Source organism: Chrysochloris asiatica, unplaced genomic scaffold, assembly GCF_000296735.1.
Source record: "Chrysochloris asiatica unplaced genomic scaffold, ChrAsi1.0 scaffold00059, whole genome shotgun sequence".
Classification (NCBI taxonomy): domain Eukaryota; kingdom Metazoa; phylum Chordata; class Mammalia; order Afrosoricida; family Chrysochloridae; genus Chrysochloris; species Chrysochloris asiatica.
Window position 1 is genome coordinate 461,061 of NW_006408577.1, and position 20,725 is coordinate 481,785.

General features: G+C 36.9%; 1 protein-coding gene across 1 annotated transcript in view; it reads right to left on the reverse strand.

The window, feature by feature from the left end:
- ZNF385B (zinc finger protein 385B) overlaps positions 1–20,725 on the reverse strand; it is a gene marked incomplete at its 3' end in the record, with an annotated part of 619,213 nt that overhangs the window by 381,351 nt on the left and 217,137 nt on the right. The gene's annotated exons all lie outside the window — the stretch shown is intronic.

Below are 20,725 nucleotides of genomic sequence, written 5' to 3' on the forward strand. Positions count from 1 at the left end.
AGTCACAGTTCTGCATAAACTGACTTCTTAGGACTTAAGCGCATAATTGGAGAATTCTCTGAAAAACCACTTGGTAGGCATTCTATGGTAAGTAGAAAATAGATGTTATCTCTTACTCCTCTATATATTATTACAAAGACATTCCATAGAAAGGAGCAGGCATAACTTCAAATAAAAGTCAATTCACCCCTCCCCCACTGTCCTGAGATGAATTCTCAAATCATATGTGGGGAAAAAAAAAAAGGGTGCAAATACCAATTATGTCTAGTGACCCCCAAAGAGGCCGATTTGCTGCTTCAAAAATATTTCTAAAAATTGGACTCTGTTCATCTGGCACAAAGAGAAAGGCAAAGAGTCAGCAATAGGAGGAGACTATGGAAGAGTTGGCTAATAACCTGAATAAACAAATGCCTCTTTTGCCATGAGACTGCAAGAACTGGATGGTGCCCAGTTACAATTACTGAGCTGATTCCATAGAAGAATCTGGATCAAAAGAGAAACATTCAGAACAGAATTTCAAATTCTATGGACTCTAATCTTTCTGGAGTCATGGATGGTAGACAAACCATTAAAGTACTGCCCTGAGATAATTTTAAACTTTAAACCAAAATACCTTAAGTTTAGCGTTGTTGTTAAGTGCTGTCAAGTGAGTTCCCACCCACGTGGACCCAGAGTGCCACTGAGTTATATAGGGTTTCCCAGGAGCAACTGGTGAGGTTGAACCACCGAATTTGTGATTCAAACTGACTTTGCAGTCCAGTGCATCAATCCACATTGCCACGCCAGGACCCCAAGTTTAGCGTAGGTAGTAAAAATAGGTCCACTTTGAGCATCTATGCCCTTTCAAGATCTATCCATATGAATCAAATTGACAAGAGCAACTCAAAAGGTTAGACAGAATTCTTAGGGAGTGGACAGTTTGCTTCTGTAAATATTTACAGCCTTGGAAACCCTGTGGTGGCTGTGTGCCATGGAGTCAGTTCTGACTCATAGCGACTCTGAACAGGTTTTCCAAGGCTGTAAATCTTAACGGGAGCAGAACGCCTCATCTTTCTCCCGTGGAACAGCTGGTAGTTTCAAACTGCTGACCTTATGGTTCGCAGATCAATTCATAACCACTACGCTACCAGAGCTCCTTTGGAAACCCTATGGTGCAGTTCTATTCTCTGAGTGTAAATGAACTCGATGGGAGTAGATTTTTGCTGTTTTAGGAAGCAGTGAGTTTATGTTATTGAGGGAGTAACAGCTCAGAAGAGGGTGAGAATTGTTGCACAACTCGAAGAGTATATAAAAAAAATTGAATATGTAGTAATTGTTAATTTTTTTTAGAAAAGAACCTAAAAAAAAAAAAATTCCAAAAAAATCAAAGTAGCTATTAAGATTTTTATCACTATATTTCTAAATAAGATAGATCCAAGTTATTTAAAAATTTGTGTTAACACAAATCTATCAAGATTAGTCTGTTTTGAGACATAACTCTATGCTATGATTTTGCATAATTTAATCAAAATAGGATCAGTGTAAATAGTTGCTTTTCCACTATTCATGTTGTCACTAGAAATATTTTGAGTAAGAGACAGGTCTACTCTTATCAACTAATTTAGACTCATCTGGAATGCACTGATAGAGAAGTGGCCCAGGTACCACACAAAAGCAGTTGCAAAACTCAGGAAGATACTATTATTAGAACACAATGATCCAAGAAATCTTATGACATATTAAAACTAGATTTGAGTATTAAATGTGTGATGGTGGTGGTGATGGTTATGTGCCATGGAGTCAGTTCCGACTCATAGCGACCCTGTACAAGGTTTCTGAGGCTGTAAATCATAGGCTTGTGAAATAATGAAATTGTTTTCTGGGTTATGCATAAGTCTGAAATTAGCCAATGGACAAAAAAAAAAAAAGTAATTTCTGGGTAAACATAGTAAAATTTTTATTGGTTTTATGTTTTGAGAGATCGAGAACCTTGGCGTTATCTGTGAGTCCTATCTTCCTCTTACATCCTATTTGTGTCCTGGGAGGAAAAGCACCTTCAAAAGAAATCCACTATTCAATCATTTACTGTCCCTGCTACTACCTGGTCCAAATGACAACAATTTATTTTCTGAATTATTGCAGTAGCAACCTACCTAACAGGTCACCTTCAGCCTCTTCTCATAACACCCTCCCCTTCCTCCGCCTCCCCGCCCCCAAACACTGTCAACATAAGTTATATTACAGACTTTTACAATGATTCTCTTTTTACTCAGGCCAATGTCAGAGTGCTGATGGTCCCTTCACAATCTAATCTGGCTCCCTAATTTCACTCTTGCGCTCATTTCCTTCTACTCCTTGTTCTCTCTGAGCAGGAATACTGACTCCTTGCTCTTTTTCAAACATGCCCAGTGTGCTCCTGCCACGGAGAATTTGAACTTGCTTTTTCTTCAGCCAAGAGTGATCTTTCCCTAGAAAACTGAGTGACTAGCTCCCTTACTGCCGAAAAATAGACTTCTGCTACCTTGTCTAAAATTTCAATAATGCACACACACACACATATACCTTAAAGGGCTCTTCCCCACTTGATTGTTTTCCTTACCATGTATCACTATCCAGTATTGTTGTTGTTGTTATGTGCCGTGGAGTCGGTTCCGACTCATAGCGATCCTGAACAGGGTTTCCAAGGCTGTAAATCTTTACGGGAGCAGAAAGCTTCATCTTTCTCCCGCGGAACAGCTGGTAGTTTCGAACTGCTGACCTTCCGGTTGGTAGCCCAATTCGTAACCACTACGCTACCAGAACATTGTATTTAACTTCCTTAGTTACTTTCTGTCTCCTCTATAAGAATTTAAGTTGCAAGTTAAAGTCACAAAGTTGCTTAACTTTCATTTACAGTAATATAATAAGTGAGTGACTTTAAGTGCATACGAAATCATAAACTAATTCCCAATGAAGGGAAACAAATAATGCTGGGGGGAAAATACATGTTCATGTGTGAGTTCAGTATTTTACTCAAACAGCATGAATTGAGCACCTATATGCAATTCTTCACATGAGATAAAACATATAGTTCCTCCTAGAGTTTCTGACCCCGCTGAGAAAGAAGACAACATACATTGTTCTAGTCTACATAGAAGCAGATACTGCCAGATTGATTGTTCCTAACATCTCAAAAATATCTCTGGCTGAATTATCCAGAAAATTGCTAAGTATATTTTGATCAGTGCTATGATGAAGGTATTCTTGGGTCACCCACCCAGGCTCCTGACAACAGTGGCAGAGGCAGGGCTACATTGAGAAGTCAGACTAGAGAGGAGGTAGACGAAAACAGAAGACAAACGGCCTTTCTCATGACAAGGGATTAGACTGAAATCTAAAAGCCACAGGGTGGAAACTCACTGAAGAATATCAAGCCAGAAACTGAACTGCGGCATGATCAGGTCTTTGTTTTATGAATGCCATTCACAGAAAGATCCATAAATGGGTGTACATGGTAGCAAAAAATACAAACCATAACCCAAAGTGTGGAAGTGAACGATAAATCAAGGTACATCCACGGAATGGAATACTGCATTAAAATTACTTTCAATAATTACTAAAAGTTCTTTTTTAAGATAATTATTGAAAGGAAGAGTTCTATAATGAATTGTTAGAAAATAATAAATGTCAAGAGACATTTGGTCCTACTAATTTTTTTTTAATAAAGGACAACATGGTCTTAATACTTTTTTTTAAAAAGAAGGATTTCACACACCACAAAATGTTCATAGTAATTTTCTCTGTTGTTAAGTACTGTTGACTTGGTTCTGACTCATAGCAACCCCGAGTAGAGTGCTAGCAGCTGGGGGGTTTGAACTGCCAAACTGGAGGTTAACAGTCCAGTGCTTATCTTACAGCACCACACTGGGACTCCTCTAGATTGTATGATAGGGATAAGTTTTTAGGATTTTGTTTTAAAGTGCTATTTAGTGTGAATTAAGTGATACTTTACACTGTAGAAAATCAGTTTTGCACTCAACCAATCACATTTTCTTTCAAACCAATGATTACAATCCCCCATACACCATTAGTTAACAGTATTGGCCTCTGTTCTCTTTCTCTTTTTTTCTGATGTACACAAAAACAAGTAGGAATATATAATTGTTTTAAACAACCAAAAGGTACATTCTGCAATCCAGCCTCCTGCTGGCCAGCATATAGCCTTTCTCTTTCCAGGAGTCCTGGTGTAGCCCTATGGGCTAATGTACTAGACTGTAAAGTCGATCTGAACCACAAGGTCAGCAGTTCAAGCTCACTAGCCACTCCTTGGAAACCCCATACAGGGTCAACAACAATTAATAACAACACATCCTCAGTTGCTCTGTCTCTCCATGCCATCACCTCTGCCTCCATCTCTGGTGTCACTGCTTCTCTGGTTAGGATCCCATAATCCACTCATGCTCTTCCCTCTTGATGGTCCTACAGTTCCTAGAATGCAAGATTAACTACTTACCTCCCCCTTTATGTTACATAACTTCTACCTTTACAGTTGTAGCAACTGGAAGTCATGATAACAATTACTATTGAATTAAAAAGAAAAAAATCCTATCCCTATCTCCTTTCCTCATATCATCTAGACAAGATGAAAACTCTTTAGTGGGGATTCTGCCTTCCCTCCACTTGCTTTGAAATGAAATTCCATCTTGAAAACTTTTAAGTCAGCCACTTTGTTCCTTTATATCCCCCCTATTTTAGGCAACCAACGCCTAAGTTGCATATCCCTATCAATCCTGTGTATTGAGGGGATAGGCATGATCTTTGATGTGAAGATTCCTTCCCTTTCAGATGATATTTTGAGCTACTATATCCATAAATAAAGGTCAAGTTAATCAAATTATAGCAGTTTACACGTGCTTCCTGTATCAAATTTCTTTATCTTCTTCTAGTCGAGTTCTGATCATCAGGCTAGCCAAGCTGGGTACTAGCTGCATGTTTGGGCATTCGTGCACACCTTCCCCCATTTCATATCAGGTAGATGCTTCACTCTCAGCTCTAGCTCCCCGTGGCTACTCAGTGTTGATTAGGATAAGTTTTATATGCTTCATGATGCTATTCCATATTACCAAATTTAATTTATAGTGAAAATGTATAGCTTTTAAAATAATTAAGGCTTTTGTTCTTTTTTTTTTTTTTCATTTTAAAGGAAGTAAAGGAAACACCTCTAGGAGATTAGACTTAAGTCCTACCACTAGACTAAGCAAGCAAATCTAAAGGAATATGAAGGAGTTAAAAGAAAGGGCGACGGTAGAATGGAGTTACAAGGTGACTGAGCAGTTTCTTGCTTGAATAACTATGTGTTTAGTAGAGTCGTTGAATAATGAGTAGATGCTAAGGACTGAAGGTGATGGATTATTCTGATGAAGCCAGACGTCCCTGATCTTTAAGGACCTAAAACTATTTGTAACACCTATTGAAATCCTGGGAGTGTACTAATACCACACACTGACTACTAGTTGAATGGGATTTCTATAATATACAATCTTATCAGATGTTATTGATGCCTGTTTCTTTAGAGAAGTGTCCCATTTCTTTCTGTCCACCAAAGGAATCCTGGTGACAATTCTTTAGAATATTAGCAGCCACCGAATCCTTGACAACCCCTAAATGTAAGCATATCCTGCCATCTATTGCTTCATATACCCCCATTCCTGGTATATCTGTCTCCTTTCTCCCCTGGCTTAAATTTACAGAGTTTACCTCACTCTTAAATCTGTTTTTCATTTGAAATTAATAAGCAAACATTTCCATAGTCCTCTCATTTACTGTCCTAAAAGGCTTCTTTCACCTCTTCTCGATGAATGAAAACCAGCTCTCCTCTGAAAACATGATCCCTTGGAGCCCTCTGGATGAGCAATTCTCTAGGGATTGGGAGAGGATCATTATCCCTCTTGCTCCTCAATTTTACCTTCACACCATTGTATCATTACTTCTCACCCTGCTTATTTAAAGTTCATATTCATAGGCCATACCTCTTCCTCTTCTTCCTTGTTTATGGCTTGCAAAGTCATCCTAAACATTTTTGTTTATTTGTACGCATAATTTGGATGCTGGTCTCACCATCTTACTTGCCAGCCCCAAAACCTGCTGTAATTTCAACATCCATATGGGAAAACCATTTTCTAGGTCTTTTATCTGAAGAAAAAGTTTGACCTCATCTTCCTCTGTTCCTTCTTTCAAACACTATGCCTGTTCTTTGATCTCAGTGAGAGAGATGAGGAAAGTTGAATAGACCAGGGGTTAGCAAACTTTGTCTATAATGGGTCAGATTGTAAATATTTTAGGCTTTATTGACATATGTTGCAAGTACTCAACTCTGCCAAAAGCAGCCACAGAGGACAAACAGTAACAGTCAACAAATAGACATTGTGTTCCAATAAAACTTTAGTTATAAAAATAGGTGGTAGATTGGAGCTCTGGTAGCGTAGTGGTTATGAATCAGGCTGCAAACCACAAGGTCAGCAGTTCGAAACTACCAGCAGTTCCACGGGAGAAAGATGAGGCTTTCTGCTCCCGTAAAGATTTACAGCCTTGGAAACCCTGTTCAGGGTTGCGATGGGTCGGAACCAACTCGACAACACGTAACAACAACAACAGATTGGATTAGTTCCACAGGCTATAGTTAATTTACCAGTAACAAAGATCTTTATTCTCACTTTCTTGTTCCCATTTCTTCCTGTGTACTGACAAGTCCTGAATCCTGAGTCCCTATCTTTACCATTCTCTCTCATCATTGATGCCTCCACTGATTCCTCTTCAATTTGACCATAAGATTACTGGATTCAAAATGGCTGATACAAGCCCATTTCAGCTATTTCCTAAAAATACTGATCTTTATGCATTCCATGCAATTTTCCTAGATTCATACTTTGTACATTTCATGTTCAGATTATTAGTAGATGTCTGTTCTCATTTTGAGCTGTGCCACATCGGCAAGTGAAAACTTAAGGCAACTCTACTTTGAGTAGATAACTTTTCCCTAGTCATATTTTGAGTGCCTTCCAACGTGAGGGATTCATCTGCCAGCATTATATTTGACAATGTTCCACTGTGACTCATAAGGTTTTCAGTGGCTGACAATTCACATCTGGTCCATCTTTCCTTCTTTCTAGTCTGTCTTTGTCTGGAAGCTCTGTTGAAACCTGTCCATCATGGCAGCATAGCTTTCGTCATCACAATAACACACAAGTCACCACTATTTCACAAAGTGACAGCCACATGTAGACATACACAAACCATTAAGAGACAAGTAATCTCAGTCTCTAAAAATAGGATCACTTGGATACGGTAACACCTTATGCCAAATCCCTGCACATTCTGGGGTCTGCTTGGCTGTCAAAGTGTGCCCATGTTTCACTCTTGTGGTTGATTGCTTCTGAATTGACATCTCACTTCTAACCACTCAAAATCCCTACTTCACTCTTAGCTTCCTAACATCTAGGTGTTCACTTTTTAGTCTGTATGTCTGAGATGACATATATGGCATAAACAATCACAAATCTACAGGTTTCATAACCATAAGACTTGGAAGACTATTTCCAAGAGAACTATGGGGACATCTAGAAAATGAATTTATTGAGCAAGCAATGAGACAGAAATCACGTTTCCTTGAGTTAACAATTTATTTCTTTGTACTAAAAACTTTCTGAAATAATCTAGTATAGAATTTCTTATAAATACTAGGATACATGCAGAAAATTTGTTGACCTTGTGTGACAACATACTAAATTAAGATTAATATATGCAAAAGCTCTTTTTTAATGCATTCCTGGTAAATAATGACTTATTTTGTCATCATTTCCTATCGTCTTTACTCAGTTAATCTAAGAATCAAGGTCTGGTAACAACACAAGAGAGACTGAGGATGTAAAGACAGACCGACATTATGGACCTCTCACTTTAGTACCAATAATGGTTTTAATGATCAGTTATGCCACACTTTTCCATTATTGAAATGTCAGTTATAAAGAAACATGTCTTCAGCAAATCTTCTATGTTACCCATGAGCTTCCCCCCCCCCCATTTTCTAACGAATTTCTATTACAGGGAAATCCAGACAGTTTCCATATTCTCTTGGGAAAATCCTTATGGAGCGTTAAAAAATTACTGATTCCACTTATGTTCACTACAACATATTATAGCCTACAAGTTATGGTATCAGATTTACTTTAAAAAAATTGTGCAACAAATTGAATTTTCCAAATGTGCCCACTAAGTCACATCCCATATGCCTTTCTACAATACCCACATTCTTTCATCGAAACCAGTTGCCAATGAGTCAATTCTGACTGAGGGCAGCTTCAAGTGTGTCAGAGCAGAACTGTATAACTAACCTTTGGCAGTATGTTGCCAGACTTTTCTTCTGAAGCAATTCTTAGTGGACACTAACTAACAACCTTGGGTTAGCAGCCAAGTGCATTAACCACCTGGGATGCCTTCTCCAATAGAAAAAACACACATACACACACACACACACACACACACAAACCCCAAACCTACATCCACTGAATTGATTTGGACTCAGAAAAATCCAGCATAATGTTTCCAAGGCTGTAAATCTTCATGAGAGTAGGAAGCCTCATCTTTCTCCCATGGAGCTGCTGGTGGGTTTGAACTGCTGATCTTGTAGCTAGCAGCCCAGTGCTTATCCTACAGCACAACCAGTGTTCCTTTTCTCCATCAACAGGGACAGTCTAATCGCCCTCCTCTGGAATCTAGGTGGGCTAGTGATTGACTTTTAACCAAAAGAATGGGGTAGAAATGGCAGGGAGTGTCTTTCTGAAGCTAGGTCAATAAAGGTGAGATACAGTTGAAATATAAATTGAAATATTTACTCTTAGACCCCAAGTCACTATGTAGACAATTCCCCTATGTGGTGTTGTAGGATAAGCACTGGGCTGCTAACCACAAGGTTGGCAGTTCAAACCCACCAGCCGCTCCTTGGAAACCCTATACTACATCAGTATGAGTTGGAACTGACTCTATGGCACTTTACAACAAGGCTATCTAGTCATAATGCCCCAAACTGACCTGCATGGAGAGAGTACATTGAAAAGCACAGAGAGACAAAGAGATAGCCATCCAAACCCCAGTTGTTATAGCTCCAGCTACTGTCTGCCTGCAAACAGTGCAGCTGAATTGTTCTCCAATTTCTGACCCACAGAATTCGTAGATACAAACTACTAATTATGGCATGAATTGTTATACAGAAATAGTAATAGGAAAAAACTACTTAGGGGTTTAAGCCTTCCAAATGAATATTTAAAAGAATAGACCCAAAGTAGAAATGTTCCTATACATCAGAGAAAGAATATTTCTAAGTGGCCTTTTATCTATTAGCTCAAAGCAAAACCGGTTCAATTTTTGGCTTCTGTGAAAGTAAATGGAGATAAAGGAATCTTTGTATTCTAAGGCTTAAATTTCTGATTAGATAATCACCACTCTCTTTAAGTGAAAAAAAAAAAAAAAATCTCTTGCATAAGGACATTACTTCTACTTGTTCTGCCAAAAGAAATGAGAAAATAGGGAAATCGCATAATTGATATGTTTTAAAATAACTATGTTATAAACTGCAATGCAAGTAGGATATCTGCCTCAACTCTTCCTAAATCCTTTCCTCTCCTTATGCCTACAAAAATAATTATATTGAGTCCTTTATTGATTTATAATTCCAAATCATATCCTCTGCTTTGGAATGGAGTATTATAGCTACAGCTGGGAACAGAGACAAGTTTTGTGGAAATTGAAGCCAATACATACAGACGACCCTCTTTAAAAAAAAAAAAAAAAAAAAAGTAGAAGTTAACTGGATAGTAACTAACAACAACAACATTTCCATGCTTGCTTCCCACTCTAGGGAATGATCCCATCTCTGTAGGACCAAGGCCAAGATCAGGGCTCTGATCAATTAGGTATTTATTACACAGTCCTGTGCATGGCATTTTCAGGCAAACTCATTTATTAACTTACTTTAAATCAATTGTGAAATTTTAGTTATTTATGGAGACATATATATGGAGACATATAATGTGTATTAAAAACAAGTAGTCCTGTAGACCAATGGAGCAGGTGAACATCAGTCACCATGACTCTGAGACCAGAAGAACTAGACGGTTCCATGCTACCATTATCAAATGCTCTGAAAGGACTCACATTGTAAGGTCCCATATAGAGTAGCAGAAAATGTGGAACAAAACTCAAACAGTTAAAAGAAAAAAAAAAAAAAAGGAAGAGAGAAAGACAAGGAAAAAAGAAAAGAGATCAGGCTTGCTGGTCAGAAAGAGATTGAAAGTAAGGAACCAGAGACCACGGCCCTAGAGCATCCTTCAGGTTTATAATGGAATTCACCCTCATAACCCAGTTTTCAGCTAAGCAGTAGATAGTTATATAGGGGGGACAACAACACTAGTAAGGGATGCTCACCGGCGGAATGGTCAATCAATCAAGATATTTAATGTAGACAGCATTTATTTACATTTTATTTATATGTGAATATGTTAACTCTAAGATCAAAAGGGCAACATTTACCTAAAGACAATCGAAAAGGAGTGGAACAGAGAGTGTAATGGAAATCCGAACCACAGGGAGGAAGTAGGATAACACTGCACGGGAAGAGACTGCAATCATTGAGATAAAACAGTGATTGTTTTGATGTATGGTTTTTTAATGTAAAACTGATCATCTTCTCTGTAAACCCTCACTCAATTCACAATGAAAAGTTAAAAATAAAGAAAGACTCAACAACAAATCACCAAGAATCCTCAAAATCTCCCAAGGTATTTAAAGGACAAGAACAAACCATGATAATAGTCAAATATCAGGAAATCCATACAAAACCAGCATTATAGAATATTTTATTCTATTAAATGATAAACTTTAAATTTCACAAATGTTCAGAACGTCCAATGAACATATTAGTTCAGATATATATATTTTGTGCCTAATTTGTCACTGTTACTGTTGTTATTAGGTGCTGTCAAATTCATTCCAATTCATAGTGACCTCTTACGACTGAGGAGAACTGTGCTACATTAGGTTTTCTTGGGTGTAGTCTTTATGGAAATAAATTACCAGGCCTTTCTTTCACAGAGCCGCTGAGTGGGTTAGAACTACCAACCTTTTGGTTAGCAGCCAAGAGATTAGCCAGTTTATCCACTAGGCTCTTATTATTTACACAACATATCAAAATTCATGAAAGCAAGTTTTCTTTAAACAGATTAATACTATTTTCTGAAGACTTTATTTTTGCTAATAAATTTCTAGGCAAATATATTTCTAATAGGTAGCCCGATGTTTATGTTATGTTGAGCCACTGAAATTCATTTGGTCTTAATAAGTAATGCTTGAAGAGACGGTATTATTCTAGCAACACTTTAAATAGAGTAATTAATATATATATATATATATATGAAATATCTCTAAAGGTGATTTTTACTGACAGAAATGATATTATTTAATGTAGAAAGCGTTTATTTACATTTTATTTATGAGCATGTTAACTATAAAATGATAATTTTAGCTTCATTTATTTTAAATAGGAGGTCTTAAAAGTGCTTTCTTCAAATATGATAAAAAATAAGTCTATATATTTCTTTCATTATAGGGTAATTCTAACATCTGTAAATATTTTGAGTTATAGTTAAATGTACTTTTACATTTCATTACACACTAAATTATCAAAATGAATATTAAGGCTATTGAATGCCTGGGTTTTAAATGACTGCTTCTGAACATATTGCTTCTTTACAAATTACTGATTTCATTTTGAAGGTAATCAATCATAGAACCAGACAATGGCAAAGCTAAGAGGTAATGTGGAGAAGTTACAACTTTAGACTTTGCAATGCAATGTGTTTTAAAAAAAAACAAAAAGGTAACTTTTCTTTATATAATGGATCTGATCTTCAGGAATTCTCTTCATTACTCATCTTACTATGAGCTGCCAGGAATTCCTGCCTTGCACTCATCAGCACATCAGGCACGGTCCTCTGCTGCCCTTGTCTTCCACATGTTGCCTCTATGCAACTTAGTCTAATGGGTCTTCCCTTCTTGCCTGTCCACCCCGCAACCCTACCAGATTTCAAAGGAAATCAAGGGATAATGCCTCCCCCTGTTTTTTTGGCTTTCCCATTAACCTATTTAATATTACCATTCCCACTACAGAAATCAACTGAGATGGGATGGGGGGGGGGTTGTTTTTTATAAGTGCCATTGGAACATTATATACATGGACTCCTAGTCTCCTTTAGCTTTTCCATCTCTCACCGAACAGAACTTCTCACCTCCTATTTCTTTGTATGTACATTATAAATGCATTACACCCTCTCTTTCTTCAGGTGGTAGTTGGCTTTTTCCTCTGAGGCCAGAATGGCAGATAAAGTAGAAAGAAGTGCTAGTTACTGAGATCTGAGCTCAGGGAGTAAGCGTATCTATGGCTTATGATATCCAGTTTGCATGATGGTTAGTCATGGACTTGAGTTAGACTGAATTTCATACTACAGAACACAGTATGTTTTTATTTTAATAGGTTTAATTAGAAGAATACAATACACATAGCACAGCATGTCAGCACGATAGTGTCAAATACAGTATTAAATATTGCTGTTGTTATTAACTGCCTTTGAGTCGGAGCTGACTCATAGCGACCCTGCATAGAGTTTCTGAGGCTGTAATCTTTACAGGAGCAGAAAGCCTCATCTTTCATCCGCAGAACCCCTGGAAGTTTCGAACTGCTGACCTGACTGTGAGATTAGCAGCCCAACTCGTAATCACTATGCTACCAGAGTGACTCTCATACAAGCACTAAGTGGACTAAACTCTTCAGATTACATTCAAAGTAAAAATTATATAAAAAAGAAAAGATATAAAATTAAGATACATAATTGCCAGGATCGGACATTGTTTTGTTCTGCTGTGCATGGGGTCGCTATGAGTTGGTTCCAACTCAATGGCACCTGACAACAACAACAATTGCCAGAAACCCTGATGGCACAGTTGCTTAAGCATTGGGATGCTAACCACAAGGTCAGTGGTTCAAATGCAACAGCTGCTCTGCTAGAGAAATATGAGGCTGTCTGATCTGGTTAAGATTTACAGTCTTAGAAACTCTATAGAGCAATTCTCCTTTGTGCTATAGGCTCACTAGGACTCAGGGTAGACTGAACAGCAAAGGGTTTGAGTTGGTATATGATTGTTATAAAATGCATGGAAGAAAATATTAAAATAAAGAACCCCAAGGTAATTATATTCACATTAGACAAAATCAACTTTAAGGTAAAAAGAATTACTAGAGATGAAAGGTTATAATAATAAAGTTTCAATACATGGAAGGAATACATACATTAACTATGACAGGAATGAAGAGAGCAACCTAAATAAAGATGTAAGCAGATCACTGGGACCATCAAGTGAGAAGAGCGGAGTGCGGGACCCTACCCAGAGAAGCAGTGACACCAGAAATGGAGGCAGAGACAATGATATGGAGAGATGGAGTGGCTGGGGACTCTTAGACCCAGAGAGGGAGAGGGGCTGTGTGCTGATGACTAGGGGGCAGGCCAGTGGGGTATAGCATTGGTTGGTTGATGATGCATGGAGGGGATTGTAATCATTGCAATTAAATGAAATATGATAGGATGAATGTAAAGCTGGTGTTCTCCCATGTAAACTCATATAATTCACAATCAAAACTTAAAAAAAAAAAAAAAATCAACCAACACACCAATAGTACAAAACCAAACAGCATTATATGTTATTTCCCCCTCAGGTAAATAAAACATACTATGATTGTCAAAAAGGAAAGAAAAAAATGATGTAAGCAGATTATTAAATGTCATGCACCACACTTTTGAAAACATGCATGAATAGACACATTCTTTGAAAAATACAGCTTAAACCAAGTTGATTCAAGAAGAAATGAAGAAATAGAAAATCCAAATATTGTGTGTAAAATTTGTTTTACAGGTGAGTTTCTTTTTTTCTTTTTCATTTTGGTTGTCTTGCTGCTGCTCTTATGTATGTGCTTTACCAAGACCAGCACTGTTTTAGGCATTTATTATGCTAGTTTCAAACAACTCAGAATGAGAGAAAAAAACTGCTGTTTAAGTTTAGACCAGTTCCTTTTTGGTGACAGACTTAATGAAAGTTAAAAAATAAAACAAAAACCCAAATAAGATGGTCACTTTAACATGAACTAGGAACTTAAGTCTCATATTGTTGTTGTTAGGTGCCACTGAGTCGGTACTAACCCATAGCAACCTTATACACAGCAGAAGGAAACACTGCCCGATCCTGGGCCAACATCACTACTGTTGCCACTTGGCCAATCCATCTCATTGGGGGTCTTTCTGTTTTTCTCTGACCCTCCACCTTACCAAACATGATAGCCTTCTCTAGCAACTGGTCCCTCCTGACAATATGTCTGAGGTATGAGAAATGAAGTCTGGCAATCCTGGCTTCCAAGGAGCAATCTATATAGGTGAGTTTTATCAATATTTAAGGGGCAGATAACTTGAATTTTACAAATTTTTCCAAAGAATATACAAAAGAAGAAACATTCATCAACTCATTTGATGTAGACCATGGTGGTCTATGCACATCCTATAACAAAACTAGATTAGGATGATAATATAAGAAAAAAAAAACAAGCAAAGTTCATTCATGCTTTTTCATGAAAACAGAGTAAACAATGTAACAAACATATTAATGCAATGAATTCAACAATGGTTTAAAAATTATACATTATCCTCTAGGTAAATTGATAATGTAATTCATTATATTTATACAGATTTTTTTTTTTCTAAAAATTTTCCCCTGGAATCCATGATTTATTTTTGGTAAATGCCATCAGTAATATACACAGTATCAGTCCCAAAGATCAGTCCATAGCATTTGAGTCTTGGAAACAGGTAACAAATGGGGGTGTGGGGGACAGTTTTCAGTTCTTGAATAATTAATAATGTCTATGCCTTTCTGACTTTGGGGCCTTAAAACTATCTGGCTGGTTCCCTCCCGGGAATCAAACAGTGTTTGTTGTGTGATGTATGCTCAGTACACAGGAAACCTGGAAGTTCAAATGCGTCCTCACTTCAAAGCATGTGGCTTTATAACAGATTTGTATTTATACAGATTTAAAAAAATAAAACACGTGGTTATTTTAAAATTAATAAAAATATATATTTAAGAGTATGAGGACTCAGTCAAAAAGTAATGCTATTAGAGTTCCGATTCATGTGAAAACAAGTTTATTCTAAACAAAACTTACTTCATTACGTCTCTGCAATCAGTGGGTAGTTAAAGACAAGTTCCCTCAACAATACAATTGTCTTCGTCTCATTAGGGAGTGTCTTCAAAAAAAAAAGTCCAATCAAAATTGTGGCTTCTGAGGGGATCCCACTAGACCATTTCAATTCAAAACAGAGAGATCAGCTCAGAAGGTTAGGGTAACTTTTTAAATTCCAAAGGGGTAATCTTTGTATATTCTCAAAAGGCACACTATGATCACACAAAGACTTATTATGAAGCAGTTTTAAGAAAATGGAAAATTACATTGGTAAGAAAAAAGACCACAAAAATTACACTATGGATTTTTATTTTTCATCAAAACAATACAATTGCTCTTTCCTTGTGGGTAGTAAGGGAAACCTTAGCCCTATACACTCTACAATCCTAATCTTGTCCTTTCGAACTTCCTTTGGTTCCAAATCTCAAATATTTAAAAGGAATGATTTGCATCCTTTGAGGATGCCAAAATTGCAGTTTTGACATGATGCAATCTGAAGAGCACAGAATTCTTTGGGGAAGGGTTTTGTTGTTAAGTGCTATGGAGCTGGATCTGACTCATAGCCACTCTGTATAGGGTTTCTGATGAGCCACTGGAGGCTTTAAACCACCGAACTTGTAGTTAACAAGTCCAGTGGTACACCACGACTCCTGGGGAAGAGTTAGAGAGATGGAAACACTACCTGCAGTAATGGATACACCTAGATGAAGGTATGTCAAGAAACTATAGCTTCATATTTGGATTTTTTGTTTAGTAGAGAGTTCTATGAGTTTGTAGCAATACTTTCTGGCTTATATAACATTTATAATAAAAATTCTTAGCACACTAGTAATATAAGAAAAATTTCATAATTCCTAATAGGGCATGTATAGAAAAATACTCCTATTATTTATTGATAAAATTTCAAAGTATTTTCTTTATGATAAAGAATAGATGCAGTAATTCATACTTTGAAAGAAGATAAATAACAGAGTATAAGAAATGGGGAAAATAAAAATTACTTGTGGATGATATGATTATCTATATATAAAATGGGAAATAATCTAAAATATTAGAATAAACAGTTTGTATTTTGGATGGACAAAAAAAATCAATATTCTTATACACTAGCAATAATCAGTTATAAAACCTAAATTATATCACTTAAAATAGCAATAAAATGTATGCTGTGGTCTGATATAAATGAGATATTGTGGGTGTGGTTCCAGACCACCACAAAAGCAAGTATCACAATAAAGTGAGTCACACGAGTTTTGTGGTTTCTTAGTGCATTTAAAAGTTATGTTTACACAATACTGTAATCTATCAGTGTGCAATAGGATTATTAAATTTTGAAATATTATGAGAATTACCAACATGTGACAGAGACAGAAATGAGCACATACTGTTGGGGACATGCTGAAATGTCTACGAGTGTGTCTATAAGTTATCTGCTGGCCTTGTTTGAAGATAGTTATGAAACTTTACATAAAGACCTTAAGGATAAGAATTCAGAGAGATTGAGGGATCATACTCTTACATATGAAGAGTCACTATTTTATAAATGCCAATTGTCACTAACTGAGCTTAATTTCATCTAAAATTCCAACAGATTATTTCTTGAAACTCCAGACATTGATGCTAAAATTTGTAGAGAAGAGCAAAAATAAAGGTAGCTTTTATTCTTCCTGGAGAAGAAAAGCAAGATGGAGTCCTTGGCTCTCAATCAGCTAAGAGATGTTAAGGCAGTATGATATTGGTGTGATGGTGGTGGTTGTGTTCCACCAAGTTAGCTCTGACTCATAGTGATTCTGTATAGATTTCAGAAGTTGCAAATCTTTATGGGAGCAGAAAGTTTCATCTTTCTCCCACAGAGCAACTGGCAGATTCAAACTGCTGACCTTAAGGTTAGCAGCCCAGATTGTAATTCACTATGCTGGTATCCACCAGGGCTCCTTTGATATTGGTGTAGAGCTAGAAGTCTGATTTTTAACAGAATCAATACTGAACATCAGTTGAAGAAACTATTCACTAAATGAGTCTGGAATAGCTGGGTAGTCTCATGAAAGAAAAAAAATTAGATACAATTATTGTACAAAACAATTTCAGGTAGATTAGAGATCTAAATTATAGCACTTTTAGAACATTAACATATTTGGAAGCTTTATGACCCTAGTCAGCAAAACTTCTTTCACAGAATAAATACCAAATTAAAAAGGCAAACTAAACATTTGAAATGAAAATTAAGAATTAAATTTTATCAAAACATATCCCAAAGGGTAAAAACTCAAGCTATAAACTGTGAGCATACACTTGGCACATATAAAACTGAAAGAGTTTCTCTCTATACTATGTAACTGCTACAAATAAATTTTTTAAATGACTCAATTAAAAAATGGTCAATGGATATGAATAGGAATTTCACAGATGAGGGGACACAAATGGGCAATAAATATGAAAAGATGCTCAACCTCATTAGTTATCAAGAATATGCAAATGAAATCCCCAATGAGATAGCATTTCAAAACTACCAGATTGTCAACAATTTTTTAAAAAGTCAGACAGTCTTAAGTGTTGCCAAGGATGTGATACAATTATAACTCTCATCTGTTATTTGTCTAGATGTAAATTGATACCACAATTTAGGGAAATAATTGGGCATATATTCATTCATTCATTCAGTATATATTTTGGACTATTTACCAAGCACCTGGTACTATTCTCAGGACACATCATGAAAACTCAAAAATTACTGGTTCAAGTTATATATGCACATATCTTAAAGCTAAATTATACTATCTGGCAGAATATGCACGGCAGATTATAGGTATAGAACCTAGAGAAATCCGTTACTGCTGTGTTGGCGGTGGTGGTGGTTGTGTTCCACTGAGTTGCTTCTGACTCACAGCACCCCTGTATGGAGTTTCCGAGGCTGGAAGTCTTTTTACAGAAGCAGAAAGCCTTTATCTTTCTCCTGTGGAGCAACTGGTAGATTTCATCTGCTAACCGTGTGGTTACCAGCCAAGCTCATAATCCACAATGCTACTAGGGCTCCTTTGTTGTGTTTTTAGGTGCCATCAAGTCAGTTCTTATTTATAGCAATCCTATGTTCAGCAAATGAAAACAATGCCTAGTCCTGGACCATCCTCATAGTCTTTGCTATATTTTGAGCCCACTGTTGTAGTTATTATGTGAATCCCTTTCATTGAAGGTCTTCTTTTTCACTGACTTTCTATTTTACCAAGAATGATGGTCTTCTACTGGGAATGGTCCCTCCTGATAACATGTCCAAAGTACTTGAGACAAAGTCTCCCCATCCTCACTTCTAAAGAGCATTCTGGCTGTACTTCTTATAAAATAGATTTGTTCATTCTTCTTTCCAAACTAACCAAACACAGTGCCATTGAGTCAATTTCACTCATAGCAACCCTATGTGACAGAATATAACTGTCCATACAATTTCTGAGGCTGTAAGTCTTTATAAAAGCAGGCTGCCACACCTTTCTCCTGAGAGTACATGACGGGTTCAAACTGCAGCTAACCACTATACAACCACTATTGATCCAAATGTATCAATTCTTTTTGGGTATCCTTATCCATTTTCCAGATTTCATATGAAACTACTGAAAATGCCATGGCATAGGTCAGACACATCTTATTCCTCAAGGTGACAACTTTTCCTTTTTAACACTAAAGAGGTCTTTTGCAGATTTGTATCCAAATGAAATATGTCATCTGATTTCTGACAGCTGTTTCTACAGGCACTGATTGTGAATCCAAATAAATTGCAATCCTTGATAACTTGAATATTTTCTTCATCTATTGCCATATTGTTTATTGGTCCAGTTGTGAGGATTTTAGTTTTCCTTACATTACATTAAGGTGTGATCCATACTGCTTTGATTTTAATGATTGTGTCAAGTCTTCTGTGCTTTCAGCAAGCAAGTTTATATCATCTGCCTATTGCAGGATGTCAATGAGTCTTCCTCCAATCCTGATGTCATGTTTTGCATATTGTCTAGTTTCTCAGGTTATTTGCTCAGCACGCAGATTGAATAATTATGGTGAAAGGAATCAACTCTTGCACACATCTTTCCAATTTTAAACCATGTAGTATGCCTTTGTTCTGATCAAACTGCTGTCTCTAGAGCTAAGTACAGGTTCCTCATGAGCACAATTGAGTGTTCTTAATTATGTTAGTCAAAATTTTTCATGATCCTAAAAAGAGGAAGACCCCAGAGATGGACTGACAAAGTGGCAGCATCAATGGGCTCAAGCGTGGCAACGATAGTGAGGTTGGCCCAGGATTGGGCAGTGTTTTGTTCTGCTGTGCATAAAGTCACTGTGAGTTGGCACCAACTCGATTGCACTTAACAACAAGGTATACCTATTGGTTTGTCCCTGCCAAGAGGAAAGAAGAGTGAAGAAAATTGAAAACACGTGGAAACAATCAGTCCAGTGAATGCATCAGTCTCCACAACACTGAGACTAAAAGAACTAGAGGGTGCCCAGTTACCACTACCAACTGCACTTAAAGGAATCTTATTAGAAGGTCCTAACCCCTAAGAAACTACATACAGGCTCACCATGGGTTAGAACTGACTCAACAGCACTTAACAACAACCACAGATAGTGTAGGAGAAAAGTCTGGAACAAAATTCAAAATCATAAAAAAGACCTGGGTTGCTGGTCGGACAGAGACTGATGGACTGCCCAAGAGTATGCCCTGAGTCACTCTTCAGGTATGGATAAGAACTCAATTTTCAGCCAAATGAGAGGTCTATAAAGGAAATTATAACATTTGGGGAGATGCATATCTTAGAATAATTTTTACTATTTGAGATCAATAGAGCACCTTTTACCCAAAGTTCAGATGTGTTACAAAAGAAAGGAGGAATGGAAACAGGAAACAAAGGGAGGGCATTGGATAAGTGATGTTCATTGTGGCGATGGCAATCAATGACAGGAAACAAAATGCATATGAATTGGTTGAATGGAAAACTGATCTGCTCTGTAAACATTTATCCAATTTATAATATCAAGTAAAAAAACAAACAAAAACAAATATACAAGTAAAATTTTGCTTAAGATTATTTTAAGATGGTTACAGCAGTACATCAATAGGGAACTATCAGAAATTCAAGCCATATTCAGAATATTGTTGTTAAGTGACATCAAGTCAGTTCTGACCCTGTATAGTGTTTCCAAAGAGTGGCTGGTGACTTGAACTGCCAGCCTTGCAGTTCAAACTGACTTTGCAATCCAGCACATTAACCCACAGAAACATACCAGGACTCTATATTCAGAATATGATGTGGAAATAAGGATATCATTGCTAATATCAGATGGATCTTGGCTGAAAGCAGAGAATGCCAGAAAGATGCTTACCCTGTGTTTTAATGAATATATGTTGTTTGTTAGGTGCCATTGAATCATTATTGACTCATAGCAACC